At 38.6% G+C, this 14,793-nt stretch overlaps 1 protein-coding gene and 1 long non-coding RNA gene across 3 annotated transcripts in view; one reads left to right on the top strand and one right to left on the bottom strand.

The window, feature by feature from the left end:
* The window catches only part of LOC129727005 (E3 ubiquitin-protein ligase TRIM37-like), a 134,899-nt gene that overhangs the window by 86,772 nt on the left and 33,334 nt on the right, over positions 1-14,793 (bottom strand). The window lies entirely within an intron of this gene.
* LOC129727007 (uncharacterized) lies at positions 1,820-2,867 on the top strand. The gene is made up of 3 exons (XR_008728456.1): positions 1,820-2,014; positions 2,147-2,336; positions 2,393-2,867. It is a non-coding gene; the product is annotated as an uncharacterized LOC129727007 (long non-coding RNA).

Consider the following 14,793-nt stretch of genomic DNA (forward strand, 5'->3'; position numbering starts at 1 on the left):
AAAAAATTTGTTCAATTTAGGTCATATAACGCAGCAAGTTATTCATTCTTTTTGATTTTCCTCACTGCTTTTATCAAAAGTCACCCCATATGGCTTTGCTCGCCTTTTTAACCTGTAATATATGCTTTAATTGATCACATGGTTATTATAAATTTAGAAAGACATTGATTGTTACATTTTTTTGCTATTTCAATTTTGCTCCTGCTATCACTTCGAATCTAGTGAACACAGGGTGGCTAGCAGATTTCCAATTTACAATTCCCGGTTTTCCCGATTAGAAATTGATGTTTTTCCCGGTTCAAAAACGTATAAATATATAAGGTCAACCACGTTTATTCATTGACAAAATAAATTTGTGAGAGAATTTTGCTTTTAATATCATTATTTCATTTCAAAACTCTAAAAAGGGCTAACTACTTCGACCAACATCTATTTTTTAATTGAATTTAGAATCTTTTTTAAGGTTTCTTTCTCTGATTTCTCGTCAGACTAAAATTTTTGCAATTTTTAAGCTGAATTTCCCATTTCTGGCATCACTTTTTCTTTTAAAGCTTAATTTTAAATTGAATAGACTTTAAATTTTTTTATTGAATCGACTTAATTTTAAACATTTTTAATATTTTTAATTTTTCTCTTGTTTCCTGATAACTTTTTCATAGTCATTTTAAGTGAATAAAAGGAAACATTCTAGTTATTTTTGAGAGCTTTTGAAATAATTAGAGCACATTTTTTGACCCCGAATCGAAATAGTTCTTCGACTTGCTTGAAAATGAAATGATAGCCGTTTCTGGCAAATTCAAATTGGTTTGAGAATAAATATTTGCATTTTTCAACCTAATTATTACCCATTTCCTGGTGTTCACACACTTTTCTAGATTAAGTTTTGAAATTGATTTTAAATTGATGTTGTTAGTGTCTTTCAGGCTTCAATACAATTTTATTGCTACTTAAAATTTTTTTTTGCCTTTTTGAGATCTTCTTATTTATTTGTTTTGTGTTTTCAGAATCCGCGTTCTAAATTTCAGAATTTTCAACAAAAATCTATTTTAAAATTGAATTTATTACTTTTTCAATATAATTGAATTTTTTATGTTTTTGGTGCATTTCTGACTTTAAATTAAAATCTGATTGCTGAATTTTATCGAAGAGCTTAATAAACATTTGAACATATTTATTATCTTTTTCTAGTCTCTGTAAACGTTTCATGGCAATTGTGAGCTGAATTATGAACAATTGTGTGTATTTCTGTCGTTCAAAATATTTTTTCCGTTTCCGATCCTTAAGATCTCTTGAGGCTCAGTTATTCACCTTCATTCTTGTTAACGTTCGTATCCAACATTCGTACGAAAGTATGGATTCGAATGAGTTCGAAAATGCCATTCTTGTTTACGTACAAAGGCCATACGAATCCATTCGTATCGCATACGAATGCGATACGTATACGAAAAAGGTGGATGTCTATGCAAAAAAGGTTGATGTCTAGACTTAAGGGTTAGAAAAAGTTTGAACGTCAGGAGAGAAATGTCAAGTGTGTCAAGCCGATTGAGCGAGGCTCCTGACGGCAAACAGTTTTTCACTGAATGAAAATTAAATATTTTTTTATTATATTTAGCATCATAAAAATACTTTGTTCTTAAAAATATCGTCGGTAAACGTAAGCATAAAACACAAGAAAATTCCGGCTACTCAAAATTACCTTTCCAGGAATGAAATTTGCAAGCGAAATATGAAAATGGAACCAAATTTGGTGCAAAAACATTAGATCGTCATGGGCCTGCGTGAAGCAATAAAACTTAAACTATTTACATTTTTTGTGCAGTTTGGGTTGTGTTTTATAGGAAGTTGATTCTGCTTAATTCTAGTAAATATTTGTAATAATAAGACGTGTGGGCAGGTGAGAGCCGATAGATTCAAACTGTGATTCGGCAGGAGTGATAGTTTTTTCTCATATAGGAGACTTATAAGCATGGTTGATAAGAAAATAATCCTGGTCTACAAGCGGCCTGAAGAGCAGGTAAGTTTGCTAATGGAGGCCTGAAGAGCAGGTAAGTTTGCTAATGGAAATGATTACTTCCACTAGCCGAAATCAAACTGATACCGATTTTCTTGTGCGCAGCTGTTTTTAAGTTTTTTTTTTTTGTTACAGAACCTACAGTCGACGACGTTCTTCATCTACATTCAGGTCCCGATCGCAATCTCGACGTCGCACAACGTGTGACTTAAAACCCAACAGCAGTGATGGGCTCTGGCTACATCTGGAATTGATTACGACAATTAAAGTTTGGTCCTCAATGGATAAAGATATGACTCGTTTCGATCGGGAGGCAGCCACCAATGTAAATAATTTCATACAAAAAAAAGGTGTTTTTTGCCTAGTAATATTTTTTTTTAGCTCATAGAACGCAACGCAGTGATGCTGGAAGAAGCCAAGGACACCATTACGGCGCCGGCCTCGTTTATGATACAAATGCTGGCGTGTATTCATTAGCTACGGAATCGCCGCAGTGCGACCCAAGCCGCTGCGGCAGGCAATGATAGTGAAAGTGATAATGCCTCACGGGAGGACAACAATAATAATGACGATATGACGGCGGCGACCTATCCCAGAACCGACTCGTCGTCCGACGGTAGATCGCCGAAACACTATCTTCAGCTTTAGGTTAAGAACGGGAAATGTGTTATTACACACGCTTGAGGAGCCTCTAATTTTTAAAACTGCCTCGCCCTCGCAATTCCGCACGGGAAAGTGAAATCTAAACTGATTCGCTTATATAATGGTTTGTGTATTAACATCCCAGGCGACAGCGTAGGCAAGAATGATGTGATTTTGTTGTATAAATATTTATATAAATAAAAACCAATAATAACCAAATGTAACTAGTGTTAAGTTTTAGCAATTTCATGTTTTGCGTAAATTTGGGTTCCATTAAGCTTTCTTTAGATTTCATTTCATATTGTATGTGAATTGTTGGACTTCAAATGGTGAGTTGACAACCTCGCTCCTTCGAGGTTTAATAAATGATTTGTGATTTGTGAAATGATAACAGATTTGTAACAATTTAAGACGCCACCCCCTCCCCCCCCGTGGAGGCCACTGCCCATATAAATTCTGAAAATTTTGTATGGACCGTGGACATTACACAACCCCCCCCCCCCCAAGCTGTCCACGTGGTATGTGGATGGCCCCTAATACCATTGGAATGCAACTTTCATTAGAAATGTGGAAATTAGAAAAATGCTCTGAAACTTAACCTCCAGGGAAAATGTTTTGTTTAATTTCTATATCCTGGATTTTTTGCCAAATTTTTTTAATACGCTAAGTTACTAAATATCAACTCTGTTTTGTAAATAAAAACTCTGTATTTATTTGTTTCACGTCAAAAACATGTTTTTACTATGCATTATTTGTTTTTCACATTGAATTTTCAGACAGTTTTTTTTTGTACAATTGAAGGTTTATGGGCTACATTGCTTTGAAAAAGTCTGTACCAAAATGCATTTTACATCTTTAAGCAAAAAAAAAATCCCGCTTACGACAAGTACTTAATTTGCTAAGTCGAATACGTGTTGAAGTTTCCGAGCCACCGTTATTGAGAAAGTCTCCTAGTGGTCCGTCAATATTATTTCCAACTGTTGAACCAGTCAGAAGAGAATCGTAACAATGTGCGCCACAATCCGCTATTATCAGCTGTCTCGGCACTGGTTCCCATAAAAAGCCGATATTGGTGTGATCGACGAGGTATTTCAACCGGTGCTGAATCTAAAATGTAAATCTTTTAGTTAACAGAAAAATAGTTCTTTCTATTAAGCTTACCTTTTTTCTAATAATTCGGTTTCACCAACGGCTCTGTATCCTGACCGCTGAAATCGATCCTTTTGCTTATTCGGCCTGCCTCGTAAATGTTAATAAATCCATAGTCAATCAGTGATACAACAACTTTGTTCGTTGGCATTAAATGTATAAGCGTTTGCCACGACTTTCGCTGTTTACGTGAGGAAATAATCTACTATGACGGTTTAACGTAGGTAGTTTGCTGGCTTTTAAACAACTTGATTTTCTCTAGGCCAATAAGAGCGGTTATGGATCGATTCAACGCAGCTAGATCAGGGAGTACTTTTTGGTTAACAAGTTGCAGTAAAAATTATTTCTTCTCCGACGGCCACTGCAGCAGCCTTAGCTACTTTCATTGTGATGTTCGTATCCTGTTGCCCATATACTACTTGCACTAATCACAATTTGTTTGGTGACTGACTCTTGCTGATATCACCAACATCTAATTACCCGGCACCGTCACCAACACTTTTTTTTTCTTGATGGTAACGACTTTTTTGCTTTTCTTCCGCTCAGAATTTCCCCGTAGCTTGTGATAAACCTCAATCACTTACTATCGCTCTGTGCTTCGCTTTCAAGCTAGGAGGTTTTCACGAAAAAGAAGTTTTATTCAACTTAACCGATTTTTTTTACACGAAACAACCAAAACAACCCGCGGCGACGGCGATTCGTAGAGCGATCTGCAACTTTCGACTGACGTTGCTGTTCCGATACCAAAACTGGATTTAAAAATAATCGATTGTCACAAATGTTTTGCATTAAACACTTCACAAAACAATACATTTTCTTCGTCTTATTCAATTTTGTCAAAAAACTAACACCAAACAGCAGAAAAACCAGAAAAAAACTACCGGCGCCGGCGATTCGTACAGCGATTCGCAACTTTTGACTGACGTTTGCGAACGAGAGCAAAAAGAATACGGATACGCATACGTACGTAAACAAGAATGACACGTTCGTACGAAAGCAACGATGTTCGAAAGCTCGAATTGGTTAGAACGAATCGGATTCGTATGCGTTCGTATCGCATTCGTACGGCGCTGCTGCTTTCGTACGAAAGCGATACGGCCGTAAACAAGAATAAGGGTGATTGCCTCGACAATATAGAAAGGACTAATTTGAAAACCATTGTTATCCTTACGTGGTATCGTTCCAGGTTAATTTTAGGCGAATAATTTTCGCTATGGCCCTAATAGTTTTGACTTTTTCATTTGAAAAATATGTCTTTCTGATTTTGGAGGAGTAGGCAAGCAATTTGCGAAAAAAAAACAAAGACAGGCTCTGCATTTTTAAGCCTATAGAATACAATTTCATAAATTTTGAATTGAATTTAAATTCTTTTCGTTGCCTCTGGTCTTTGAAAACGCAAATTCCTCAAAATCAATTCTGGCCTCAAGCCTCAAGACATTTTCTCAAGTGGATTTAAGCTTAACCCATTCCTGGTGGAGAAAAATCAGTTTTTACCTCAAACAATGAACTTTAAGCTCTTATTACTAATCAACTATATACATAATTAACACAAACTGTATTGCATATTAAACACCAATTTATTCTCTAACGATGCTGAATAGTATCGTCGTGCAAATTTTCAAGTATAATTGTTGAACTCAAATCAAAGTTTGAATGTTAGGTGATGTCATATGGCATCACTCGCCGGGAATGGGTTAGGTTACGATTTTTTTTTTGCTTATTTTCCGTCGGTCTATTTCCGCAACTATAATGTCAATTCCCGACACCCGCGGAGGCGACTCCAACTAGAATCTTAACTAACGACCCGTTGATTAACGGACCGGCACCAACGGCTTCACTTGCCCATGCGATAGAAGAACCCAGAGATTTTTTGCCTCAGAAAATCTCCGGAGGATTGAATCTAGATCAGTTTTGGTTGATTGTGAGTGGATAACGTCACCACACAACCATCGACACCTATGGCGTTGGGATTCGAACCCAGATCCAGCGTGGTTGGTGGAGGCGTTACTTGTTTTAGGTTTAAGATTATTTTTTATCATAGTTTAGTTTTTGCTTATTTTAGGTTAACATATAAAACCTGATTGGAATCATTCTTGACTTCTCTGGCCTTCAAAATATTTTTTTAGTAATTTGAAGTTTTCACCTTCCCTGGGCTTTGTAAGTTTTTGTTGGCGATTTGTAACCTAAGATTCAAATTTTGTTTCTTTTTGCAGAATATTTTTACTTCAATTATGAATGATTCGGTACATAACTTTGAAACAAATTCAGACATAAATGACATTAGACGTTGATCCTGTAAAGTGGTGATTGTTTTGATGTTTGACCGCCAGTTACTGTTGAAGCCCTAATCAGTGCGAATGAAAAGGAAAACAAATTAGAGAAAAACAATCGCAGCCAACTGTTAGTGTCCAGAACAACTACGGGGCTAGCGCTAGGATCCTATTGACTCTAACGGCCGTCTCTCTTAGCCGAGATTCTAACATATGACGACTGGCTTGTTACTCCAGCATCTTACCTTGAGACCAACTAAATGGTTCCTTGGGTCTTCCAGTGTTTGTGAGATGGCAGAAAATTTATAGCATGTTGAACTTAAACAACAGATCCCAAGTATGTAGTAAATGAAAAATAATGTTCGAAATAAACAAGACAAATTTCCCGCTTTAGTATTGAAATTCCCGGCTTTTCCCGGTTCATTTTCGAATTCCCGGCTTTTTCCGGTTTTCCAGGTTTTCCCGGTTCGCTGGCCACCCTGTGAATAACTGGTAGATTCGCACAACTTGTTCTGAGTTTGAGCTTAATTGAATGTCATCGGCATTCATGCTCAGTCAGTTTGAGAATTGAACATTGAGAAATAGAGTCACCGGTAGATAGCATCGAATTTTTTTTCGATAGAACTCTATCGGCACTCGGCAGACGTTTTTCTGATATCAGCGCGGCAGTCTTCAGTTCGGTGTTTGTAATCTATGCTATCAGTGGAACGTTGATTTCATTGTATTGTGGCATTGTCGACGACAACGGTATACCTATCAAATGTACTTTATTTCAAACTAATATTACCATGTTATATGTACATACTGCCTTATGCATTATGTCCAAAAATCTGTTTACCTGAATCCTGTTTCTACAATGTTCCAATTTCTATCAAAACTTTAATACTTCGAGAAAATAGCGATAGATAGAATTGTTAGAAACTTGACGGAACGTTCTGAAATTAAGTTTATTATATTAGCTAGCTATAGCGTTGTCCTAATCTTCAACCAAGCAACACATGCAAAAAGATCCAGGTGCCAAACGTGAACAAATTGAAATCGATTATTCTGATTCAAAATGATTCAAGAAGTGTACTTGTTTTACAATTGAAAAAAATATCCATCAATTTTGATGACTACCTGTACCATATTCAGATGGGCTTTAAAAAGTAGAGGTCGAAGTCATCAAAACGGAGAATTGTCTCATGACAAGCCATTGTTGAGTGAAAAACAATTGTTTCTGTAGTTTGAACAAAAATAACTTTAAAAAGTCCAACTAAAGAGTAAAAATGTTGTGTAAGAATTAGTAAAATCAATAGAATCAGTATTAGCCCAATTTACTAAGTTTAAATCAAGTAAGGTAAAATGTCGATTTTGCCCCAATTCCCCTACAATACAAAAATAGGTTTATCTGCTGACATTTTACGTAGATCGGACACCTATCATTCGATTTCTGAGACTGTTTTACTCAAAATAAGATATAATTTGACTACCACTTCAAGATATTAGCGAATTACCATTAATGCTAAGAAATAATCGATATTATTTTGCTTTGTGAAATACACTAAGGTCGCTTTTTACGCGGGTTTTTTACGCGGATTCCGGAATTTACGCGGTTTTTTTTTTCGCGGATTCCGGAATTTACGCGGTTTTTTTTACGCGGATTCCGGAATTTACGCGGTTTTTTTTACGCGGATTCCGGAATTTACGCGGTATTTTTTTCGCCCGGATTTCGGTTCCCCTTCACTCGGAATGCAAAATTAACGATGGTTTTTTACGCGGATTCCGGAATTTACGCGGTTTTTTTTCACGCGGATTCCGGAATTTACACGTTTTTTTACGCGGATTCCGGAATTTACGCGGTTTTTTTACGCGACACGTATCCCCCGCGTAAAAAGCGACTTTAGTGTATACTAAAACCATGCCAAAACCGGTTTCTTAGAATCATCGTTTTGAGCTCAGTTTTTGTCCGATTTAAGATCTGTTTATTTTTTTTTTTTTCAAAAGATGGGTAAAAAGATGCTAATATGTGGACAAACTCTTAGAATTTTGATATTTGGTCTTAGAACAAATTGGCGTCAAAAAAACATCAAAAATTACCGGTTTCTCAAAAATTCAAAATGGCGCCATTGTTGCCCCTGTTGGTATCGATTCCAGAATGATCATATTACGCTATTTTTCAGCAACCCGATGTTGCAATTTCAGATAGCGTATGTAGTAATTTTTTGGTAGTTTCCGGCAGACGTCTAAATTTGTTCTCCGGTTTCCGGACTTCATCGATCCTGAAACGAATATTTTTGGTGCTTTTTCCGCAACCGCAAGTTGTCCCTTCGGATTAAAAAATGGCGTTAGGAATCGATTTTTGGCCTATGTGCATCGTCTCGATGACGAAATATTTATATTGGTGATATTTGGTGATTAATGGAAACCGGAAGTTGCCATCTTAGGTTTTGAAACATCGGAACACTCATATTGGGTGGTGTTCGGTCATTCTTGGTTGTTTTTCAAAAACCGGAAGTGGTCATATTGGATTTCAAAAATTATTTGATTCCAAAAATAACCATACTTTGTAGTATTTGGTCATTTTCGGTAACCAGATGTCACCATCTTGGATTTAAAAATAGTATCTAGAGTTGATTACAGGTCTCTGGACATTATCTCTATTCCAGAAGTACCCATTTTGGGTGGTATTCGGTCATTTCCGGCTGTTTTTTGTAAACTGGAGATTGGCTCTATGAATTTCAAAACGGCGTCTGTAACCGTTTCGGTCTCTGGGTAGTTACTAAAACCGAATGTCGCCATCCTTGGATTTCAAAATGGTGTCTAGATTTGATTTCAAGTTTCGGCACTGTTCTGGTTTAAGAAATACATATTGGGTGGTATTGGATGATTTTGGAACGTTTTCTAGAAACCGGTGAATGGCACCTTGACATCCTGGGTCGATTTTCGGCCTCTAGCTATTACCTCGGTTACGAAAATACCCTCATTGGCCTTCTTTCAGTTCTAATTGGTCGAAATCTGCGATCAAAACATGTCTCGACATTTTTAATAGTTCAATAATTCCCGTCATGACATTACAACTTTGCCGCATATTGATGAAGGCGTAGTCTCCAATCCACTGTTGCGAAAACGAAGATAATCTGTTGGAAACCAACTTCATGAAAGCACCTTTGAGACTTTAAACACCTTGCAATTGAATTAAATGATGATAAAAATTAACGATCTCTGCTTTGCATTACAAAAAATTCAAATTGATCAACTATTAGACGATAATGAAGGTTGTTACAACAAAACCCCCCTACCCCCGACTCTTCAACTACGCAACCGAGATACAGAAAAGTCAATATCACGGGATTTGTATTTGTACAGAACAACACGATGATCATCCTTGGTGTTTGGAAGTGTTCTTGTTTGGCACTTAAGAGTTTACAATGAATGAACAAATTTGTAGTTGCTACCCCCTCATATCCGCTTTATCCCTCCCTACATGAGATAAACATAATTTAAAGTTTTTGAAACATATACGCTACTTTACGGCCTGTATTTACCGAATTAAGTAATAATCGGTTAAGCGGTTTAAAAATTAATAAAGATTGACCACATTCATCTACCCCCCTTTCCTCTAAGTACGCTACTGAAATATAACAAAGTCTCAGATGACAGAGTGTCACAAAACCACGTCTCATATTCGAAACCACCTGTATATAAATTTTCACGATGTGCATTTTAATAATTTGCAAATAATAAAATTGGTACATCCTCCCTTACTACGCCACTGGGATACAGAAAAATCAATGTTATAAAAACACACCCATTAATCGAAATTGCCACGATGAGCAAGTTAGGTGTTGAGGAGCTTACAAATAGTTGATTTCCCCTCCCCCCTTCTTGCCACACTAATGGAATAAATGAAATTCAAAGTCGTTGAAACTCTAATACCGAATTTAAGCTGATCAATCCAGCAGATTTAAAATCATTAAAGGTTAATATCGTTCACCCCCCCTTCCCACCTTGTCTCTGCAACGTCCTGAGATAAAGGAGGTCTAACATCATACAGTACCTTCGCAGAAAGCTCCCAACAGTTCAGCGATATCATTGGAATAGAAAGACCCGAAATAACGCGAGAAAACCGACTATCCGACGTAGGTTACTTGACTGATCCAGAACGCACAGCCTCCTGCACAATGGGAGCCTCAAATCCACCCGATCAAGTCGTGTCAGCTTGTTGTTTCAGTCATCATAGTCGTTCTGGTTTTGAGATCGAGGTTGGTAATGGGGTCTCCCAAAATCATCTCTCTGGCAAGTATATGTGCGTTACAAACAACTTCTGGCCTGATTCATCTCCGGGTTCTAGCTCTCAACGTGATAACACAAGTTCCTCGAAATCTCAACTAACAACACTAGGGCGCACCGTGTACAGCATTATGGAAGCTCCTAAACCACCCGACGCAGTCGTGCATGTTGTGACCTGCCATCAAAGTCGTCCTGGTCCTGCGGTCGAGGTCGGTGAAGGAGTCTTCCAACCTGTGTTTCCAGGCAAGTACCATTCAAATAATGACGTCTTCCCGCCTGATGCTTCTCCGCATTACAGTCCACCAGAGCACCACGATACGGTGTCCGCGACCATCCATTTATCATCAACGCTACAGATCTACTATCAGAACGTTCGTGGCCTAAGAACGAAAATCGACCAGGTTTTCCTGGCTACTGCAGAACTGGATTACGATATCTACGTATTCACTGAGACCTGGCTTGACGACAGCATTCAATCTGCTCAACTGTTCTGTAACGACTACCGTGTGTTTCGTGTGGATCGTTGCACTACAAACAGTACCCGTCGACGTGGTGGAGGCGTGCTTATAGCGGTCAAACGTAAATATGGGTCATCAGCTGTTCAGAATTTACCTGTTACCACCATTGAACAATTATGGGTCAAAGTCACCATAGAACGTGTGGAATTGTATATTTGCGCGCTGTATATTCCACCCGATAAGAGCCAAGATTGTTCTTTCATGCAACTTCATTTTGATGCTATATCGGCAGTTGATAGTACTCGGAATGATGCCAGTGCGATTGTCATGCTAGGTGATTTCAATCAACCACGATTGGTCTGGAAGGAAACAACCAATGGTTATGCCTTTGTTGATCCGTTGCACTCACAGATTAATGTGGCTAGTCAAATTCTTCTTGACAATACCTCGTACCACGGACTACGACAACGTAATTTGGTTCGAAACTGCTCGAATCGCATATTGGATCTCATATTTTCAAGTGATACGAGTATGACAAACGGTGTCGTAAAAGCTGCTCAAGAACAAATTGTTCCTATGGATCGATACCATCCAGCCTTAACTTACTCTGTGTCCTGTCTACCATCTCTGTTATATGAAGATGATTACGATTATGACGCACTTGATTTCCGCCGTGGTGATTATCATGCTCTGAATCGACTGCTTGAGCAGGTTGATTGGTCAGAAATTCATCGCAGCGACGATGTCGACAGTGCCACCGATTGCTTCAATCGAATTCTACTAAATTGCATCACTCAAACGGTTCCGCGCAGCAGACCTCCAAGAAAACCAGCTTGGTCCAATCCCCGTCTTATTAAACTTCGTCGAAAACGCTCCAAGTTCTCGAAACTTTACAGCCTTCAAAGATGCCCGATCTTTAAACGCCAATTTGATGAAGCTAGTCGAATCTATCGTGGATACAATCGCTTTTTGTATAAACGTTATGTAAGGCGAAAACAGGATGATCTCCGACGTAATCCCAAAAGGTTCTGGAGTTTTGTGAACTCAAAACGCAAGGAGAGTGGCCTTCCCACAATTATGCATCTAGGTGAAGTGTCAGCCAACACTACACAGAGAAAATGCGATCTATTCTCGCAACATTTCGCGGGTGTTTTCGTTGATCGTATCCCAACGTCAGAAGAAGCTCTTACTGCTGCCAATGGTGTTCCCATGGACGCTATCGATTTTGACGTTTTCGAAATATCAAATGCGATGGTTGAGTCTGCGATACATAAACTTAAGCCATCATTCAAACCTGGCCCAGACAATATACCGTCATGCGTATACAAGAGGTGTCGCGCATCCCTGGTTCTGCCTCTTCAAACAATATTTAATCGGTCGCTACAACTGCAACAGTTCCCGTCTGTTTGGAAATCTTCCTACATGGTTCCGGTGTTTAAGAAAGGTGATAAGACTGAAGTTTCTAACTATCGAGGAATAACATCACTATCAGCAGGTTCAAAGTGTCTGGAAACCATTGTTAAAGATGTGTTATTCAGCTCGTGCAGAAATTACATCAGCTCATCCCAGCATGGATTCTTCCCGAAGCGATCAGTTGAAAGTAATTTATGCGAATTCATAACGACTTGTATCGGAGCTATGGATAACGGTGCACAGATTGATGCAGTGTACACTGACATCAAAGCTGCATTTGATACTGTGAATCATCATATACTTCTTGATAAACTGTCTCGACTAGGAGTATCTAATAGGATGTCCAACTGGCTTCGTTCATATCTGAGCGACAGATTTCTCTGCGTAAAAATTGGTCCTAAGAAATCAGCGCCTTTTTCGCCATGTTCTGGTGTGCCTCAAGGAAGCAACTTAGGACCCCTGTTGTTTACGCTCTTCTTTAACGACGTAGTAATTCTTCTGCGAAATGGTGGTATACTCATCTATGCCGATGATTTGAAAATGTATCTTGTGGTACGATGTGAAGCTGACTGTAGAGAGTTGCAGAAACTAATAGATCGTTTTGAACATTGGTGCACTTTAAACTTTTTAAAATTGAGTGTTGCAAAATGTTCCGTGATAACATTCCGAAGACGTAAACAACCCATTACATTCAATTATACGATCCTAGGTGAACAGTTGAACCGAGTTGAGAAAATCAAAGATTTAGGTGTTTTGTTGGATTACCAACTCTCTTTCAAGTCCCACTACTCGGCAATAATTGACAAAGCCAATCGGCAAATGGGATTCATTATGAAAATTGCCAAAGATTTCAACGATCCCACATGTGTGAGAGCTTTATTTTGCTCTTTAGTGAGACCGATCCTGGAATATGCAGCTGTTGTGTGGAGTCCATATGAAACGACTTGGATCACGCGGATTGAGTCGGTGCAACGTAAGTTTGTTAGGCGTGCTCTTCATAACCTGAACTGGCGTGATCCACTGAATCTCCCGCCATATGAAAGCCGGTGCGCATTGCTCGGTATCGAACCACTTCACAGCAGACGTGTAATCAGTCAAGCAGTCTTTGGAGCAAAAATACTTAAGGCTGAAATCGACAGTGCTGAATTGTTGAGTCGTATGCGACTTTATGCACCCACACGTGTTCTTCGGCCTAGGCAACTTATTCAAGCCACTGCTAGGAATACGAGATATGGTTCAAATGATCCCATCAACTCTATAAGCAGAAGATTCCAGGAGGCATACGATTTGTTTGATTTTAACTTGTCAACTGTTGCTTTTCGTCAGCGTTTGTGTTCCATGTTACTTTAAGTTAGAATAAGATTATTTCATAAAGACCCAGATGTCCAATGATTTTAAATTATAAATACAAATAAATACAAATACAAATACATCTCAGACTAAAAAACATATACAGTATATGTTTGCACGGTTATTGGGGAGGATGTTTTCACGGTCATAAACCACCAATCTACTAATATTGTAGTGTAACTCCCCGTTCTCGAAAACCCTTATGTACAAATTTTCACGGTTTAGTAGGTTTAGTAGTTTTTGAGCCTATAGGGAACAGACAAACAGACACAGACAGACTGTCGCATTCATAGATATAGATTTATATTTAATAAGTTATTGAAACATATATGCTACTACACGACCTGTATTTACCGAATTAAATGATAATCGGTTGTGCGTTTTAAGAATTAATTAACAACATTCATACCCCCCCCCCTCCCTTCTTCTTTAACTACGCTACTCGTCTCATATCCGAAAACAACTGTATATAAATATTCATAAAGAACTTTTTCATAATTTACAAATAATGAAATTCAATACACCCCCTCCTTACTACGCCACTGAGGTACAGAAAAATCAATGTTTTAGAATCATACCCACTAATCGAAATTGGCACGGGAATTGAGTTAGGTGTTGAGAAGTTTACAAATAGTAAATTTACTTCCCCCCTCTTGCCACGCTAAAGGAATATACAAAATTCAAAGTCGTTGAAATACATCAGCTACCGCCTGCCGGGGTGAGATTAAGCCACGGGGGTGAGATTAAGCCAAAACGGGGAATGTTTGTATGTTAAATTACTTGAGATTTCTAGAACCTAATACCTCAAATTCAATAATTTATGAAACGTGACATATTTATTCACAAGTCTACGCACAACAGCTTGAAGCGGCACTACCCACGGCAGAGGAGCTCGGCGCAGCTTCTCTCGAGGATGGCTGGACCATGATCCGCACGGCCATTAGGGAATCCGCGACAACGACACTAGGAACAGAGGCGCCGAGTGGCAGAAACGACTGGTATGATGGGGAATGCCAGGCAGCGGTGTCAGAAAAAAACCGGACCTGGGTAAATTACCTGAGGGTAAGGACGAGAGAGAACCTAGTCAAATACAGACGGGCAAGGAACGACATGACCACGATCCTGAGACGTAAAAGGCGCCAGCAAGAGGATCGTGACCATGAAGAGCTAGAAGAGCTGTTCACTGCTAATGAGACGCGAAAGTTCTACGAAAAGGTTAACCAATCCC

This window comes from Wyeomyia smithii, chromosome 3, assembly GCF_029784165.1.
Source record: "Wyeomyia smithii strain HCP4-BCI-WySm-NY-G18 chromosome 3, ASM2978416v1, whole genome shotgun sequence".
Taxonomy (NCBI): Eukaryota; Metazoa; Arthropoda; class Insecta; order Diptera; family Culicidae; genus Wyeomyia; species Wyeomyia smithii.